The sequence below is a fragment of the Martes martes genome (genome assembly GCF_963455335.1).
Source record: "Martes martes genome assembly, chromosome: 1".
NCBI lineage: Eukaryota > Metazoa > Chordata > Mammalia > Carnivora > Mustelidae > Martes > Martes martes.
This window is the reverse complement of record NC_137888.1, coordinates 201,725,879-201,743,004: the sequence shown is the minus strand read 5'-3', so window position 1 is coordinate 201,743,004 and position 17,126 is coordinate 201,725,879. Positions and strand designations below refer to the sequence as shown.

Genomic DNA, 17,126 nt, shown 5'->3' with positions numbered 1-17,126 from the left:
CCATTGGTCTATATGTCTGTTTTTGTGCCAGTACCATACTGTCTTGATGATGACAGCTTTGTAATAGAGCTTGAAGTCTGGAATTGTGATACCACCGACTTTGGCTTTCTTTTTCAATATTCCTTTGGCTATTCGAGGTCTTTTCTGGTTCCATATAAATTTTAGGATTATTTGTTCTATTTCTTTAAAAAAAATAGATGGGATTTTGATAGGGATTGCATTAAATGTGTAGATTGCTTTAGGTAAAATAGACATTTTCACAATATTTGTTCTTCCAATCCATGAGCATGGAATATTTTTCCATTTCTTTGTGTCTTCCTCAATTTCTTTCATGAGTACTTTATAGTTTTCTGAGTATAGATTCTTTGCCTCTTTGGTTAGATTTATTCCTAGGTATCTTATGGTTTTGGGTACGATGGTAAATTAGACTGACTCCTCAATTTCTCTTTCTTCTGTCTTGTTGTTAGTGTAAAGAAATGCGACTGATTTCTGTGCATTGACTTTATATCCTGACACTTTACTGAATTCCTGTATAAGTTCTAGCAGTTTTGGAGTGGAGCCTTTTGGGTTTTCCACATATAGTATCATATCATCTGCAAAGAGTGATAGTTTGACTTCTTCTTTGCCGATTTGGATGCCTTTAATTTCTTTTTGTTGTCTGATTGCTGAGGCTAGGACTTCTAGTACTATATTGAACAGCAGTGGTGATAACGGACATCCCTGCCGTGTTCCTGACCTTAGCGGAAAAGCTTTCAGTTTTTCTCCATTGAGAATGATATTTGCGGTGGGTTTTTCATAGATGGCTTTGATAATGTTGAGGTATGTGCCTTCTATCCCTACACTTTGAAGAGTTTTAATCAGGAAGGGATGCTGCACTTTGTCAAACGCTTTTTCAGCATCTATTGAGAGTATCATATGGTTCTTACTCTTTCTTTTATTAATGTATTGTATCACATTGATGGATTTGCGGATGTTGAACCAACCTTGCAGCCCTGGAATAAATCCCACTTGGTCGTGGTGAATAATCCTTTTAATGTACTGTTGGATCCTATTGGCCAGTATTTTGGTGAGAATTTTCGCATCTGTGTTCATCAAGGATATTGGTCTGTAATTCTCTTTTTTGGTGGGATCCTTGTCTGGTTTTGGGATCAAGGTGATGCTGGCCTCATAGAATGAGTTTGGAAGTTTTCCTTCCATTTCTATTTTTTGGAACAGTTTCAGGAGAATAGGAATTAATTCTTCTTTAAATGTTTGGTAGAATTCCCCTGGGAAGCCGTCTGGTCCTGGACTTTTGTTTGTTTGGAGATTTTTGATGACTTTTTCAATCTCCTTACTGGTTATGGGTCTGTTCAGGTTATCTATTTCTTCCTGGTTCAGTTGTGGTAGTTTATACATCTCTAGAAATGTATCCATTTCTTCCAGGTTGTCAAATTTGTTGCCATAGAGTTGCTCGTAGTATGTTCTTATAATTGTTTGTATTTCTTTGGTGTTGGTTGTGATCTCTCCTCTTTCATTCATGATTTTATTTATTTGCGTCCTTTCTCTTTTCTTTTTGATAAGTCTGGCCAGGGGCTTATCAATCTTATTAATTCTTTCAAAGAACCAGCTCCTAGTTTTGTTGATTTGTTCTATTGTTTTTTTAGTTTCTATTTCATTGATTTCTGCTCTGATCTTTATGATTTCTCTTCTCCTGCTGGGTTTGGGCTTTCTTTGTTGTTCTCTCTCCAGCTCCTTTAGGTGTAGGGTTAGGTTGTGTATTTGAGACCTTTCTTGTTTCTTGAGAAAGGCTTGCACTGCTATATATTTTCCTCTCAGGACTGCCTTTGTTGTGTCCCACAGATTTTGAACTGTTGTGTTTTCATTATCATTTGTTTCCATGAATTTTTTCAATTCTTCTTTAATTTCCTGGTTGACCCATTCATTTTTTAGAAGGATGCTGTTTAGTCTCCATGTATTTGCGTTCTTTCCAAATTTCCTCTTGTGATTGAGTTCGAGCTTCAGAGCATTGTGGTCTGAAAATATGCAGGGAATGATCTCGATCTTTTGGTACTGATTGAGACCTGATTTATGACCCAGGATGTGGTCTATTCTGGAGAATGTTCCATGTGCACTAGAGAAGAATGTATATTCTGTTGCTTTGGGATGGAATGTTCTGAATATATCTGTGATGTCCATTTGGTCCAGTGTGTCATTTAAGGCCTTTATTTCCTTGTTGATCTTTTGCTTAGATGATCTGTCCATTTCAGTGAGGGGAGTGTTAAAGTCCCCTGCTATTATTGTATTACTGTCGATGTATTTCTTTGATTTTGTTATTAATTGGTTTATATAGTTGGCTGCTCCCATATTAGGGGCATAGATATTTAAGATTGTTAGATCTTCTTGTTGGACAGACCCTTTGAGTATGATATAGTGTCCTTCCTCATCTCTTATTATAGTCTTTGGCTTAAAATCTAATTGATCTGATATAAGGATTGCCACCCCAGCTTTCTTCTGATGTCCATTAGCATGGTACATTGTTTTCCACCCCCTCACTTTAAATCTGGAGGTGTCTTCGGGTCTAAAATGAGTTTCTTGTAGGCAGCATATGGATGGGTTTTGTTTTTTTATCCATTCTGATACCCTGTGTCTTTTGATTGGGGCATTTAGCCCATTAACATTCAGGGTAACTATTGAGAGATATGAATTGAGTGCCATTGTATTGCCTGTAAGATGATTGTTACTGTATATTGTTTCTGTTTCTTTCTGATCTACTACTTTTAGGGTCTCTCTTTGCTTAGAGGACCCCTTTCAATATTTCCTGTAGAGCTGGTTTGGTGTTTGCAAATTCTTTCAGCTTTTGTTTGTCCTGGAAGCTCTTTATCTCTCCTTCTATTTTCAATGATAGCCTAGCCGGATATAGTATTCTTGGCTGCATGTTTTTCTCGTTTAGTGCTCTGAATATATCATGCCAGTTCTTTCTGGCCTGCCAGGTCTCTGTGGATAGGTCCGCTGCCAATCTAATGTTTTTACCCTTGTATGTTACAGACTTCTTTTCCCGGGCTGCTTTCAGGATTTTCTCTTTGTCGCTAAGACTTGTAAATTTTACTATCAGGTGACGAGGTGTGGACCTATTTTTATTGATTTTGAGGGGCGTTCTTAGCATCTCCTGGATTTTGATGTTTGTTCCCTTTGCCATATTAGGGAAATTCTCTCCAATAATTGTCTCCAATATACCTTCTGCTCCCCTCTCTCTTTCTTCTTCTTCTGGAATCCCAATTATTCTAATGTTGTGTCGTCTTATGGTGTCACTTATCTCTCGAATCCTCTCCTCGTGTTCCAGTAGTTGTTTGTCTCTCTTTTGCTCAGCTTCTTTATTCTCTGTCATTTGGTCTTCTATGTCACTAATTCTTTCTTCTGCCTCATTTATCCTGGCAGTGAGAGCTTCCATTTTTGATTGCACCTCATGAATAGCTTTTTTGATTTCAACTTGGTTAGATTTTAGTTCTTTTATTTCTCCAGAAAGGGCTTTTATCTCTCCGGAGAGGGTTTCTCTAATATCTTCTATGCCTTTTTCGAGCCCGGCTAGAACCTTGAGAATTGTCATTCTGAACTCTAGATCTGTCATGCTACCTATGTCTGTATTGATTAGGTCTCCAGCCTTCGGTACGGCCTCTTGTTCTTTTTTTTGAGGTGAGTTTTTCCGCCTTGTCATTTTGTCCAGGTAGGATTTGCTTTCTCCTGCTGTGGAATTCCGCTGTTCTTGGTGACTGAAGTTGGTTTTGGATGGTTTCTTGTTGATCTTCTGGGGGAGGGGCCTGTTGTAGTGATTCTCAAGTGTCTTTGCCGCAGGCGGAATTGCACCGCCCTTGCCAGGGGCCGGGCTAAGTAATCCGCTCGGGTTCGCTTTCGGGAGCTTTTGTTCCCTGAGCGCTTTCCGTAGAGTTCCAGAGGACGGGAATGAAGATGGCGGCCTCCCAGTCTCTCGGCCCGGAGGAGCCGAGAGCTTGGGGTTCCGCTCCTCAGTGCGCTCTCAGAGCAAAGCGCCCAATAGCCCCGCCTCCCTGGCTTGCGGTCGCGCCTCGAGGAAAGCAGTCAATTGTTGGAGCTGGAGAAAAGCGCCGGGTCGCTTTTGTCTCCGCGGCCTGCGGCCGCGCTCCGAGCCCACCCAGCCTGCGACCGGCACAAGGTAACCCCGGGCTTAGAGCTCACTCCTCGGCTTTGTCGCTATAGCCGGCTTCCCCGCTCTAATACCTGCGAGCTCTGCGGCACTCAGACACCCCCAGTCCTTCTGTGACCCCGCGGGTCCTGGGGTTATGCTGACTCCGCCTGGGTTTCCCCCCAGTTTAGCCTCTGGAGCGATGTCTCCCAGTGGAGCCGACTTTTAAAAGTCCCGGTTTTTTGCTCCGTCGCTCCGCCGCTTGCCTGGTGCCGGCCCCTCCCCCCGGGGTCTATCTTCCCGTCGCTTTGGATTCACTTCTCCGCAGGTCCTACCTTTCAGAAAGTGATCGATTTTCTGTTTCTGGGATTGTTGCTCTTCTTCTCTTCGATTTCCCGTTGGATTTATAGGTGTTCACAATGGTTAGATAAGCTATCTAGCTGATCTCCTGCTACCCGATGTCGTCTCAGCCTGCTACTTCTCCGCCATCTTGACCAAGAAGCCTCATCCTCTCTTTTCAACCCTTTGTGCACAAAAGAATGGTATTTCCCTACCCTGGGCTGAGGGCCAGGGACAATATCTCATTGCCTGCCTCATCCCACCACTCCCTCTTCCTTTTCTACGTTCTTCTCCTCATCCTCTTTCTCAGTCTTCTCCTCCTCTTTCTCCTTCTGATCTTCTGCTTCTCCTTCTGTTCCTTCCCCGCTTCCTTCTCTTTTCCCCTCTTCCTTCTCTTTCTCTTGTCAAGCACTTGAACTCAGTTCAGCTTCTCTTTCTTTCTTTCCCCCTACCCTCCTTTCACCCTGGGCTCCAGGTAGAGAATTTGGATGCTGCTGCTGCTGACATTGATGGTGGTAATGATGGATGATGATGATGCTGGTGGTGATGCTGATGGTGATGGGTGATGATGCTGATGGTGATGGTGATGATGCTGATGGTGATGGTGATGATGATAGTGATGCTGATGGTGATGGGTGATGATGATGATGGTGATGCTGATGATGATGGTGATGCTGATGGTGATGGGTGATAATGATGGTGGTGATGCTGATGGTGATGGATTATGGTCATGGTGGTGGTGATGGTAGATGCTGATGATGACACTGATGTGTGATGCTGATGCTTATGATCATGGTGATTTTGTTGTTATTGTTTGGCTGACCAGAATTTTCAGCCCGTCATCTCCCTTTATTCTTCTTATCTTGCACACTGGTAGGAGAGAGATCATTCAGCAGAAGATCATGAAGTTCTGCAATGATATTAGGAAGAGAAAGGTGGTTTGGCTTTGAGATTTAGAAACTCTATGGGCAGGGGGAGAGTGATGAAATGTAAAAAAGACTATGGGGAATGAAGAGGGAGGAGAGAAGAAACTAGAAAGAAGGGACTCCAGGTGCTTCTCAGATGCATATTCTTTTTTTTTTAAATTAACATATAATGTATTATTAGCCGCAAGGGTACAGGTCTGTGAAACGTCAGGCTTACACACTTCCTAGCACTCACCATAGCACATACCCTCCTCAATGTCCATAACCCAGCCACCCTCTCAGATGCATATTTTTATTGGTCTGAAAGGTGACTAGTAGGAAAAATAAAGATATGCTTGGCACCTCCTTCTCTACTTGGGGTGTGTTGGTCATCAGTCACTGGAAAGCCACTGCAAGCCATTCTAGCCACCGCAGGACAAAGAGGGGCAGTTACATTACTGTTACCATTAATATCAACCCATCACTTCCCAAGCTCCCTTCAGGTACCCGGCACTTGTTACTTCTTTACATACATGATCTGTACATCCCCATAAATTGGTCAGAGTAGGAAACTGAGGACTATGCTGTCTCTATTTGTCTGCTGTATAACTTGGGCTGCAAAACACTAAGCTAGATCTTAGAGAGTAACATACAACTTGTGTTCTCTGTATATAAAACTATACTGCTGGTCAAGGATCAGAGAAGTATGACCACTGACTTAGTTATTGTCTACTTGGAAGAAGACGTATGCACATAAATTCAAGAGCTACTAAATTCTGCAAGAATACAGAGATGCCAAAAGAATGGTGACTAAAGGCCAAATTAATGGCAGAGGTGGAGAACTGTAAGATCTTACTGACATTTATATATTAAAGTTGCAGATATCACCAAAAGATGGCCAAGATACATTTATACACATTTGCAAATAAATGCACGTTACCTGTAGCCCACTCTTAGACCAGCAATAACAAATTCTGAATGTAGTCAGGTCAAATTTAACTCAATACAGCTCTTCCTTGACTTACTCTGGGGTTATGTCTCAATACACCCATCACATGTTCTTGAAAATAGTGTAAAAAAATGCATGTAATACACTTAACCTATCAAATATCACAGTTTAGGCTGGCCTAATTTAAACATGCCTGGAACACTTACATTAGCCTACAGCTGTGCAAAATCATCCAACCCCAAGACTATTTGATGATATAGTGCTGAATATCTCACATAATTTATTGAATACTGCCTGGAAAAACAGAACGGTTGTGAGTGTATTTATCTTTCACCCTTGAGATCACATAGCTGAGTGGGAGCTATGCTCATGCCCCAGCCTGGCATCATGAGAGGAGGATCAGACCACATAGCACTAGCCTGGGAAAAGACCAAAATTCAAGATTCAAAGTATAGTTTCTCCCAAATGCGTATCACTTTTTCACCATTGTAAAGTCAAAAAATCATAAGTAGAACCATCGTATGTCGGGGACCATCTGTACTGTTTTATACATTCAGTATTTCTTCAAATAGGATTATCCTTTTCTAGAAGCAATCACAATGCCTAAGAAGATTTGCAGCAATAGAAAATTTTTTTTTCTCCTGTAATGAACAGATTAAAAGCTTAATCCCAAGGTCTGTTTCTGTGTCCAAGTATAATTGTGGTGTGAATCACTCCAAATGGGGTTTCTCATAAACACTCGAGAAATATAAGGCATTTTTGGGAGGAGGAATTTAAAAAATCAACAAAAGAAGTCACTTTCAGCAGACTTTGTACCCTGGAAGGGATGACAAAAATGGGCACTTTAAAATAAAATATCAGGCACCCAGGGCGCCTGGGTGGCTCAGTGGCTTAAGCCTCTGCCTTCGGCTCAGGTCATGATCTCTGGGTCCTGGGATTGAGCCCCACATTGGGCTCTCTGCTCAGCGGGGAGCCTGCTTCCTCCTCTCTCTCTGCCTGCCTCTCTGCCTACTTGTGATCTCTCTCTCTCTCTCTCTGTCAAATAAAATAAATAAAATCTTAAAATAAAATATCAGGCACCCAGGAAAATAATAACTTTACTCCAGACCCTTCAAGGTCAAGATTGCATTGTAGCAACTTTCAGAAAGGTGTCTACTCTTATTTTCCCAGTAACTGACCTCTCCGGGTACTGGCTCTGCAAAGGTTATTGTGAGCCCTTTGGCCCATCAATGCTAGGTTTGACTTTTAGCTCAGCAAGAACCATTAAAGAAATAATTATCCATGACACTAGTTAAAATGGTGAGGGGGACGTTTGTGATAAATATAGGGACCATTGCGACGGGGTTTTGTAGTGGGGGGGGATTTAGGCTCAGCTCTAGATATAATAAGGAAAAGTGGGAAATTATAGCAAGGAGAGGGATCTGAGGGGTCAGTGAGTGAGCTGAGATATAATCAAGGAAGTCAGCTGTCCTCTGCAGGGCCAGAAATCCAACACTTACCAAGAGGTCCATGTGCCAGACACTATAGGAGGCTTTGTACATGGGTTGTTGTACTTAACAGTGACACCATCTCGGCAAGGAAGACACCATTATTGTTGGAGGTAAGAGAAGCAAAGTAGGTGATCTGTCCAAATTCAAATTCACGCAGCTGGTAACTGACTAAACTGTGATTCTACCTGGATCTTCCTCCCTCCTGAGCTTATTCATTGGGCACAGTGTCCCTGAGGGTGTGTGCAAGATTCGGTTCCTGTCCTCAAGGAGCTTGCGCTCTGGTGGGAGTATCACCGAGGCACATTCCATGCCACCCCCTCCTGGCCTGAATGGGGTCAGTACTAGACAGGAGATCTCTTTCTTTCTCATACAGTCTTGGCACTTGCCAATCACTTAGCAGTGTGTGTAGACCAGCTCTATAAATTGTCAACAATGACAAAAGCAAGAGGTACCACGTATTGAGTGTTTACTCTGTCTGGAACTTGGCAGAACACTTTACATAATAAGGTCACTTAAAATTTTTCACTTTTAAAAATTTTTTAAAATATTTTATTTATTTATTTGACACAGAGAGAGAGAGAGAGATCACAAGTAGGCAGAGAGACAGGCAGTGAGAGGGGGAAAGTTGGCTCCCCGCTGAGCAGGGAGCCCGATGCGGGGCTCGATCCCAGGACCCTGAGACCACGACCCGAGCTGAAGGCAGAGGATTAACCCACTGAGCCACCCAGGTGCCCCACTTTTAAAAATTTTTATTAGCAACCTAATAGGTGGGCACAATAATCCTCATTTTAGAGACAGAGCAACTGAGGCTCAGGGAGGCTGAGGAAATTGCCCACGGTCATTCATCTTGAGAGTGGTAGAGCTGAGCTTCAAAGCCAGGCTGCCTCTGCCCAGAGCACATGCTCTTGATGACTACGATGTCAGAAAGTCTGGATCACTCCTATTTGCTTTCCACATTCAGTCATTTCACGTTATTCACGGTAATTGTGTTCTATAAAGTCACCCAAGCACTACATTAGTGAAGACTGAAGCAAGGCTCCTAGGGAAAAAACTGAAAACCTCGGGTCATACAGTTTTTGTCAGCTGATCCATTTCTGGTCTGTGGGTTTCTGCCTAAAGACACCTTATTTGATATATATTACCGATTCATTAACATTGAATTTATAGCCCAGAGCCCTGTAACTCATGCCTCAATGAAGGTCATCTAACACACATACCTTCTCCATAAGACACATCGCAGCTTTCTTGTGCTTGGGAACACGAGCCTGCATCTCTGCACTTTTCTTCAGAACCATTTTAAACCCTGAACTCACTAGCAAAAAGTACAAAAATATTTTTTAAAATGGCATGTAATATCCTTGGGGGAAAAGACCCTGTTGATAGCATAAGAGGCAAAACAAGGAGGTGGAGTGTCACCTTGTTCAGCCTCAGCTGGGAGCATGCATGGGATGGAGGAGAGGGGCACTCACATTTTTCTCTCCCCCCTGTATGTCTGTGAATGACCACGGAAGTGCCATGAGTATTGATTTTGGAGTTATGCATCAATTTCCAAGAGTAGGTGAATTCACAAATATGGAATCTGTGAACTTGACAATTTTAAAAGATTGCATTTAAAAGACATATACTGAGTACCCACTGTGTACTGTCTACAGTGGCAGATCAATCACTAGGACAGGGTAAGGAGGCTATTCCAACAGTACAGGTGAGAGGTGAGGAGAGCCTCGACTTGGATGGGGAGTTGTATTAGGTTCCGGGCAAGAGTGGAGGGCTGGGGAAAGCTACGTGACAGCAAAGGTAACAAAAGCTGAAGATGGATTCCATGTGGAGGGAGGGAGAAGGGCTGCGTCCTTGTCAGTTGGGTAGGCGGGTATAGCAAGATACCTTCTGTTGTGATAAATGGAAAACCCCAGTTGAACTGGCTTGAACAACTAAGGGGCCTCCCTGGCTCCTATGTATGGGAAATTGAAAGGTGATCTAGTTTCCGGCGGGGCTTGGTCTGGCAGATCCTTCTGTGGCACCAGGACCCACTCCTTCTCCTGCATCCCGTCTTAGTAGACTCTCCTAAGGGGACCTGAAATGGTTGAGGCAGCAACAAGCAACCAGGAAAGAGAATCCTGGTTCTAATGTTCCCAGCATAAGGCTGAGGCTTCCGGTGTAAGTCAAGTGACTGCCTGGACTATCTCTGTGGTCAGGGGATGGAATGGACAGATTGGATTCAGTCAGACCCCAGACCCGGGAGATGAGGGGTCAAGCCCATAAGGCTAAATGTCTCAGAATTGGGATAAAGGGGTGGTTTCCTCGAGGAAAGCCCAGGAGCTTTGATCAGGAAAGAGGGAAGAACAGGAGCGTTAGGAAGCATAGATAATAAGCTCATCTACATCTTACATGATTGGATTATCAAGGCTGGGGCATTTTTTATTGAAAAACAATCCATATAGTAGCAAGAATCTTGGGGTTCACGTTCATCTCCGTACTGGACGACGTTCCCAGAAGACCAGAATCAATACCTGAGACTTGACAGCTCACAGAAGAATGTACATGGCTGTCCCAGTGACTTATTTTTGGAAAGGTCACAAAAGCATGGAAATAAATGTCAAGCTGGAATTATTTATGACTCTTGCACTTCTAGGTCAGGTCTAGTAAATTCACCTTACCTCATGAGGTAAGATAGAGGAATAGTCTTGTTTTTACACGGTGGGGGAGAAATGGTCAAAGAAATGGAGACTCCTAATTCTGGAAATTGCTGACATGCACGCTTTTGTATCAGACAAAGAGAATGTAGAGCCAGGTGGGAGAGGTAAGGAAATAAACAGAGGGTAGAGAAGTGAAGCTGCACTCAGTGAAACCAAAGACATGGTGATGGGCATCATCTCTTTATTTAACGAAAAACCTAGGGACGCCCGGGTGGCTCCATTGGTTAAGTGGCTGCCTTTGGCTCAGATCATGATCCTAGGGTCCTAGGATCGAGTCCTGCACTGGGCTCCTCGCTCGGCGGGGAACCTGCTTCTCCTTCTGCCTGCTCTGCCTGCTGTTCCCCCTGCTTGTGCTTGCGTGCTCTCTCTCTCTCTCTCTCTCTGTGTGTTAAATAAAGAAATAAAATCTTTTAAAAAAATAGAAAAAAAAATCTTGCTTGACTTTTTTCTGCGTACAAAGTCATGGAAGCTGAACGATGACACTTCTTACAACTGTGGTGACAAAAACACCCAAACTTGGTGGCTGGAACATCAATTTCACTGGGTCCAAACTGACTTGTCAGCCAGGAAGCACTCCCTCTGGAGGTCCTAGGAGAGGATCTGTTTTCTTCTCTCTCTCTCTTTTTTAATTGTAGTAAAATATTCATAAAACGTACCATTTGAACCATCTGTAAGTGTATAACTCAGTGGCATTAAATACTTTCATGTTGTTAGGCAACGACTCCCCACCATCCACCCCTCTGGGACTTTTTCATCTTCCCAAACTGACACTCTGTGCCTTTTAGGCAAATTAAATGTCCTCAAGGCCCATCCATGCTGTAGCATGAGTCAGACGTAGCTTCCTTTTCAAGGCTGAATCCTATTCCGTTGTAGGTAACTATCAAGTTTTACTTCATCCATTCATCACTCAGTGGACACTGGGGTGCTTTCACCTTTGGGCTATTGTGAACAATGCCTCTGTGACCATGGGTGTGCAAGTATCTCTTTAAGATCCCGCTTTCAGCTCTTTGGGTTATCTTTCTAGAAGTGGAGTTGCTGAACCCTAGGGGAGAACCTACATTCTTGTCTTTTTCATCTTCCAGAGCTGTACGTCTTGCACTCCTCTGCTTGTGTTCCTTCATCTTCTAGATCAGCACGGTAGTATCTTGTTTCAAGGGATCATGTTGCTTCTTCTCCTGTCTCAAAGTTCCCTCTGCCTCCCTCTTAGAAGGACATATGTGATGGCATGTGGGGCCCACCAGCATAATCCGGGGTAATCTTATTGAAAGATTCCTAATTTAATCACTTCTGCAAAGTTTCTTGCCATATAAGGACCCATTCCAAGGATGCAGAGATTAGGACTTAGATATGTTTGTGGGCATTATTCAGCCTCCTACACAAGCTAATAGAAAAAGCAAAAGGAACACAAAAACTGTCATAAAAATAAAGGCCCGTAGGACCACCCTGTCCCTAGAGATCATCTCAGGAAATACTCAGGGACATATTTTTCTAGATTTCTTTCAACGCATATACTAACAAATGTATTTCATCTGTTTCCTTTCCTTTTTAAAAAATAAAAAGTGGGGTAACTTCCTACATGGCCCAGCAACTTGTCTCTTTCATTCAATAATGCATCTTTGCAGCAAGCTCTTTAAGAGCGAAAGGGATTTGCTTTCATGCTACTGTCTTCTTTGATGTAAAAATAGCAACTTTCCAGTAAAGCAAATGACTTTTAGAAAGATTCTATTTGAAATAATCTCCTAGAAATGTCAATGTTAACTTTAATTCTTAAGAGGAAAGAGAGATTTTGAACCAAAATAAGGGTGGAGGCTACTTAGAATTTAGTATTTTGGATAGATTAGAGAAAGGGTGCTCTAGTTATATATGGATAAAACATGACGTACCTGAAGGCTAAATTACTTTAAGTGTACAATGTTAATGTGAGAGTCAAGGCTTCCGTGGAGTCAGTTTAAATTAAGTATCTAGTGTCAGGGGTGGAGAGATCAGAAGACCTGGATTGGAATCCCGGCTTTGCCATCAACTGGCTGTTTATGACTTTAGGCAAGCTGTATCCAATCTCTGGGTCTCAGTGTCCTAATCTTTGAAGTGGGAGGATTGCAGTGGAAGTTGTCCAAGCTCCAAATGACCTCCCATTCTGCAATTTGGGAAGGGCACTATTCTAACAGGCTAGAGGTCCAGTGGTGAATCGCAAACCTTCTACCAACTTGCTTATGACCTTGAGCTAGACAGTTCTGCAGGGCCTCAGTTTGTTCACCTGTAAAATGAGCAGGCTGGTCTAGAGTGTTCTCAAGATCCTTTCTACAGCTCACACTCTAAGACAGTGAGTCTCAAACTTCAGTGTGCCTAAAAATTTCCCCGGGGATCTTGTTAAAATGCAGATTTTGATTCAGCCAATTTGGGTGTGACTTGAGATTTTACATTTCAAGCAAGTTCTGCGGTGAGGCTGATGCTAGTCTGGAGACCACCTTTTGAATAGCAAAGTATTTAGATTTCAAACTTCCAGGAAACTTTGTTAAAGACTTGGAAATGCGCAGAAAAGATTCCTGTGTGTCCCTTGGGTGGAGGGCTGGCCCGGCGATTATCTAGTGCTAGAGGAGTATGCACTTTCTTAAAAAAAGATTTTATTTATTTATTTGACAGAGAGAGAGCACAAGCAAGGGGAGCAGGGGAGGGAAAAGCAGGCTCCCTGCTGAGCAGGGAGCCTGATGTGGGGCTTGATCCCAGGACCCCGGGATCATGGCCTGAGCCAAAGGCAGCTGCTTAACTGACTGAACCACCCAGGCTCTCCAGGAGTGTGCATCTTTGCTTGTCTCCTGTTGTCCAGCTCTGCAAGAGTACAAGTTAAAAAAGAAGTCAAAATGGGGCGCCTGGGTGGCTCAGTGGGTTAAAGCCTCTGCCTTCGGCTCGGGTCATGGTCTCAGGGTCCTGGGATTGAGTCCCGCATCGGGCTCTCTGCTCAGCGGGGAGCCTGCTTCCTCCTCTCTCTCTCTGCCTGCCTCTGCCTACTTGTGATCTCTGTCTGTCAAATAAATAAATAAAATCTTAAAAAAAAAAAAAAGAAGTCAAAATGTAGAATATGGGGGGGGGCACCTGGATGGGTCAATGGGTTAAAGCCTCTGCCTTCGGCTCAGGTCATGATCCCAGGGTTCTAGGATCGAGCCCCACATCGGGCTCTCTGCTCAGTGGGGAGCCTGCTTCTTCCTCTCTCTCTCTGCCTGCCTCTCTGCCTACTTGTGATCTCTGTCAAATAAATAAATAAAATCTTAAAAAAAATGTAGAATATGGATGGTAATGGGTTGAATTTTGTTTGATAGAGATACAATTGATTTCAGCCCTGTAGAAAAGGATGGTTATCAAACATTACTCTTCCTTGTCCTATAAAATATCAACCAGTTTTGCACAATTACCAAATTCATTTCAGTATTCCTGATTGCCCACATATATGAGTTCTTCAAAATCTCCTTTAAAGGGGCTTTACCTTTTTGAAAATCATACTTTAACACCACTGGTCCTTTATAAACCATTCAGTGACTCGTTCATGTGTAGCAAGAAACACTAGTGGGGAGGGAGGGAGGCATTGGGTTGGGGGGTCCATAAGCTTCTTAAAGAAATGGTTGGTAGGGAATCCTGCTTTCCTGACCCCAGCCCATCTTCAGGTGAGAAAAGTACACTTTACCCCCAGTCATGGCCGGATAATTCCCTTCCCAGGGCTATAAAACCACGGAATATGATGGAAGAAGATCCTGAACCATCATTAAGGAGCAAGAGGTCAAAAGACCCACCCAAGTCCAGCACGCAGTTGAAGCTAAGCTGCGATTCAAATCCAGGCATCAGGACTCTCCCAGCGCTCTTTACTCCACCTGCCATCTAGTGTATTCTGGGGCCACTAAACTGATGTCTCTCACAGGTCTGCAGCACCTGGAATAACCTGACCCCCAGGTTTCTGGTTTTGGTGAAGCCAGAGACAGGGCAGAGAACTGGGCCGAGGGGCGGGGCTTGAGGTCGAGAGGCGGTGCCTGGGAATGGGGGCGGAACCCGAGGCCGTCACGCAGCTGCCTCCGCCCCACAGATTGCCGGGAGTGCGTCCCCGGCAGCGCTCCGCTTTCCCCGGCTCCGCCCCCGCCTGTCTGTGTCTGCGCCAGCTGCTACCGATAAAGTTGTTGTTCTGCCAACATGGCGGCGTCCATAGTGACGGTCCGGGCCGTGTTCGCCTAAAAGTGGAAACAGAGGCGTGAGGAGCCGCAGGCCGGAGCCTGTGAGCAGGTAAACCCCAGCCCGGGGCTCAACGGGACGAGAGGCTTCTGGAGTGGAGGCCTCTGTCCCCGGATCGAGAGGTTCCGACTTGCTGGAGGCAGGAGGGGAAGGTGAGGGCTGAGTTCGCTGGTCCCCGGAGCCCTGCAGTTTCTGACCTGGAAGTCTCTGAGATCCGGGTCTTCAGACTCGTGGAGCCAAAGACCCTGACTGTAGCTCTGGACCCTTTCCAGTCCCGGAAGAATTCACATGTACACGTAGTTTTGTATTCAAGTTCCCTTGCTACTGCTCCCCTGCCCCAGTTCATCCCTGGATCTTTGCTTCCCCGGGCTGGGGGGTTTGGACTCAGTTAAAGGCCGTCCAGTGCATCTCTGTGGCCCAGAGATCATTGCCACTGCGTTAAGGTTCGAAACTCCTCAGAGATCACGTGGGTCTACCACCTCAGCCTAGAAAGAAATGAGGTTCCCGACAGGATTTGCCTGAGGTTCCCCCAAGGAATTAGTCTTTTTTTTTTTTTTTTTTTTTTTTTTAAGATTTTACTTATTTAACAGAGAGAGAGATCACAAGCAGGCAGAGAGAGAGGAAGAAGCAGGCTCCCTGCTGAGCAGAGAGCCTGATGCGGGGGCTGGATCCCAGGACCCTGAGATCATGAGCTGAGCCGAAGGTAGGGCTTAACCCACTGAGCCACCCAGGCGACCCGGAATTAGTCTTTGCAAAAGCCAAGATCTCTATTTTTTGTTAAAAATTTGTTTTCTTTAAGATGCACTTTCCCTAATCCATTCTTGTGCATTTTCTTTTGGGTGCACACAGATGCCCTCATGTGCTTCTTCTGTGTGTTCTCTTTCTTTGCCTGTCTCCTACTCTTCCCATAGGTTTCTCTGCCCATATATGATTGTCATTTTGGGTCCAGTTCTCAGGCTTGTCCCATTCTAACCACATGTCGCTGCCTCCTTCATTCTCAGAAAACCTGAACTTAAGCCCCAAGGGAGGGTGAGGTCAGGACTGACTCTCTAAAGGGGAGTGAAGTAGTGGGGATTGATGCTTTGGAAGGATGTGGAAGACAAGACAAGATTCCAAGCCTCTAGGCAAGGAACTAGATGAGACAGAGCTAAGGAAGAAAAGGGCCAAGTTGATTCTAAATACAAGACATGAGCCACACCTTTCACGTTGCTGGAATAGTCATAGTTCTCTAATAAAATGGCTGTATCTGTTGTCAGGAAGAAGCCAGGGATCAGGGCTTTGGTGACGGAATGTCCAAGAACAGGGCCTGGAAAGTAAAGGAAGGGAACAGGTCTGATGCATCAGGAAGTTCTGTAGTATATTGTCGAGGTACATTGAACGAACCTTTTAGAATTTCTAAAAGAAAGTGAGTTTTATTCAAGGCCAAGTTAGGATAGCTGCTGGGGTACACAGTCTTCACAAAGAAAAGAGTACTCTGTGAAGGAACATTTGGTGTAGGGTTATATAAGCTCCAGCAAAGGAACATTTGGTGTAGGATTGTATTTTTTTTTTTTTTTTACATAAAAAGTTACGTATCATTAGACAAAGGACATTTCAGAAAGTTGCCGTCCTTATCTTAAACTTCTAGTATATGCAGGGCCGTATGCCTTTAATCTTATGGGAACCAGGGAGGTTTTTTCTCCTTTTTTTTTTTTTTTAAATCTTTGTTTGGAATGCAAATGGTTATTTCATAAATGCAGCAGATGGGCAGTGTGCAGCCCATACTTGGAGGTTTTGTGGAATCATTTTGACTTTGGTAAATGTTAAAGTATAGCTTCCCAGGGAGCCCAGGAGCAGGGGCCATAAACATTAAAAGTTGAAAATTTCCTTTTTTTTAAATCAATATTGTAGCCCTGTGTACACTTTATGCTGTGTCCCTCTGAGTCTTGGGGATCCCCATTTGGGTGTGGACACGTTATTACCACATTGCTCCCCAGAGAGGTGGAATCCATGTACATTCTCAGGTGTTTAGATGCCTTCTGACAATCGAGCTTTGGGCCAGGCCAGCGTGTGCCTGGAGCTCCTCTGAAGCCTGGATGATGGGACAGGAAGCTGGCTGGACAGACCCCGGGCCGGGCCTACGGGGGAGGCAGACTGGGAGCCTGTGGTAGGGGCTGGCCCAGCTGGTGGTCTCCCCTTGTTCCTGTGGGAGTTTTGTGTCTTTGGCATTTGGGAACACTGGGTGCCTTTATGTTTTCCATTAAAGAGTGTGTGCTTAGCTCATCTGAAGTTCTATGGTGTCGTTTTCAGGAAAGGAAGTCATCGGAAGGATAAGAAAGCAGGTGCATGTTCAGGGAACACCAGACTAAACGGGAGAACAAACTCACACGAGAAGGTCCCGGGCAGCTCCAAAGTATGTGCTTT

The 17,126-nt window shown here is 44.2% G+C and overlaps 1 protein-coding gene across 2 annotated transcripts in view; it reads left to right on the top strand.

Annotated features, from left to right (window-relative positions):
* Nucleotides 1-14,667: 14,667 nt before the first annotated feature.
* Nucleotides 14,668-17,126, top strand: part of LARS2 (leucyl-tRNA synthetase 2, mitochondrial) — a 153,236-nt gene continuing 150,777 nt past the window's right edge. The window contains exons 1-2 of one of the 2 annotated variants that reach the window (XM_080805187.1): nt 14,709-14,774; nt 17,013-17,044. The gene's annotated coding sequence lies outside the window, so the exon portion shown is untranslated. Of the gene's footprint in view, nt 14,775-17,012; nt 17,045-17,126 lie in introns of both variants that reach the window. The other variant, XM_080805188.1, reaches the window with a different exon arrangement.